The sequence below is a fragment of the Pelodiscus sinensis genome, chromosome 19, assembly GCF_049634645.1.
Source record: "Pelodiscus sinensis isolate JC-2024 chromosome 19, ASM4963464v1, whole genome shotgun sequence".
Classification (NCBI taxonomy): domain Eukaryota; kingdom Metazoa; phylum Chordata; order Testudines; family Trionychidae; genus Pelodiscus; species Pelodiscus sinensis.
In genome coordinates, this window is record NC_134729.1 from 17,929,541 (window position 1) to 17,932,016 (window position 2,476).

The window sequence follows — 2,476 nt, forward strand, 5'->3', positions numbered from 1 at the left end:
GTTCTCCAGGTGCATGGTTGGCCGGGGTGATGTCGAGGGGGTTCTGAGGTGCACGCTCCGGGGTGGGGGTGGGAGGGCTTGTCATGGTATCTATCAGGAATCTGGGCGTGGGGGCTCCAGCAGCTGATCCTCTCACCTGGGTTTTGGCTCTGTTCCTGGCCTCTCCCTCCTGCTCTGACCACTAGGCCGAGCTGCCCAGGCCTGGTTCGCACTGTCACAGCTAGCGGAGGGGGAGGGGTGTTTCTGCTTCTTTAATGCTTCCTCCCCCAAAATATCCTGACAGACGGTCAAAGAGGGGGCAGCCCTGGAGCCTGCGGACCAACTAGGGCTGGATCTCAGCTGGTGGTGAATTCCTGCAGCTCTGAGTTCAGAATCCTGCTGGCTGCAGGGATGTTAGTTCAGCGCCTGGGGGCTGAGCCTCCGCAGGACTCCTGGGTCCCTGGCCACGCTGGTGCCTGTGGCTGGGGAGGGGTCCCGGTTCGAGGAGCGCTCGGTTTGTTTGTGAGGGAGGTACGGGGAGGGAGGAGCAAACGGGGGCTCTAGAGCTGGTGCTTTGTCTCGGGTTTCCGGAGGTGGCCTCCCTGGGGCAGGCTGTCCCGGCAGCAAATTGTGCTTGTGACTGGCCCTTCCTGTGCCTGAAGCCCCTCGGTTGATCCCGCCTGGGTGCTGGGCTCCCATGATCTGCCTTGGCCTTAGAGTCGGTGCGGAGACCTCCGTGCAGAGCTGGTGTGGGCACCGGGCTGGTTCAGCTCGCCTGGGCTTTTCTGCACCCAGCACTTGGGCTGTGGGTGGCCTGGGCAAGGCCGGGTGTTCACACTCGTGTGTGTTTAAGGTGTGGCCTGTAACAGCCCATCTCTGGGGTGCAGTCACAGAAGCCCCTTTGGGCTTGTTCCCCGATGTGCGGATCCTGCCGCTGACACCCTCCTTCCTGCTCTCGGGGGCTCCCCACCCCCTGTCCTGCTGGGCCAGGTCCTCTGGTCTCCAGACAGGGCACAGAGTTGGGGTAACCCGGAAGAGCAACAGACACTGAACCACTTCAGCTCTAGGAGGACTCAGTTCAAGGGCACAGCACCCAGGAACCAAACCCCCAAAAGATCAAAGCCCCAAATCAATCCGCCTATCTCTGTGTAAGAGTTTTACACAAGGAAAGTTCATGAGGACGTTCACCCTCTTGGTCAATGAAAGAGAGAGATGCGCACTGGTTGCTCCCCCACAGGTAACCATGATTTACACTGGGCCTGATAGTAAACAAAAGTGTTTTTATTACAGACAGATCAAAGTAAGTTACTAAGTTAAAATGAAAAAAAAATGCAGAACGGGTGCTAATTCACTGAAAAAACGTACTGCAGGCACATTCTTATCCTACTGAGCTGTTCCCATTTGAGGGATGGTTTTCAAGTCACAGCTGATTTTTTACTCTGACTTGGATCTCCAGGCTGATGGTATCCCCTTGCTTAAATCGTCCTTCCCCCAGGGCTGCAACCTTTTGTTCTACCTCCTCCCCCTTCTGTGGAAAACTCCCAGGGTCAAAATGAAATGCCGGCATGAGGTGGGGTAGTCACATGTCTTACTCATCCAATCACTTTTGGACGCGCAGGACAAACAAGTCTGTTTTCAAGTCATTAAGTTGATTGCCAAGTCGTTAAAACTTTTGGGGGCGGGGCACCAGTAATGTCTCTAGCACATTTTAAACTATAAACTGTCTCATGCTTTATAGTGCTAACTTTTCGTGCACGAATGATACATAGGCTCTACAGGTCTAGCAGGCTGCAACATTAAAACTGATCGGTTACATGAGGTGTTTTTTCCAAAGCATCTCTGCATCTCCTAGTTATGCATATTTACATTCATATGGAAAACTTCATAAAGCGTGTGTGTGTGTGTGTGTGTGTGTGTGAGACCGTCACACCTGGCATTGCAGCACTGAAAGTCCCAGTGAGCTGCTATGCCGGTGGGGAGACGGTGGGGGAGCATAGTTAGTCAAGGTTGGCAGCATGGAAAGGGAGAGTCGACTTGGGCAAACGGGCAGATGTGAGCTACTGGCTGACACCCTGGGTTGGCCTCTCGGGTGCCAAGATTCTCTCCCTGTCTTGGGCACTGACTCGGGGGGACCAACACCCCGGGCCTCGATTTCCCCTTCGAGCCACTGGGGACAGTGGCTTAGAAAAGCATGTGGTTCTGGTTGAGCTGCGGTGGGGGCTGGTGTGCCAGGCTGGGCCTCTGGGTACAAATCCCAGCTCTGCCACTGAGCTCCCAGGTAGCATTAGGCCATGGCTTGGTGCCTCAGTTTCCCCTCTTGCCCTTTGTGTATTAGGCTGTGAGCTCTGTGAGGCAGGGACTGTCTCAGGGCCTGGGCTGCATCTAAAGGACCCTGTTTCTGAGATTTCTGTTCACTGGCTTCACTGAAAAATTGAAAGAAAAACTTTGGTCCAACCAAAGTGAAAACTTTTTCCTCGAACAAAAATGTGTTGTATTA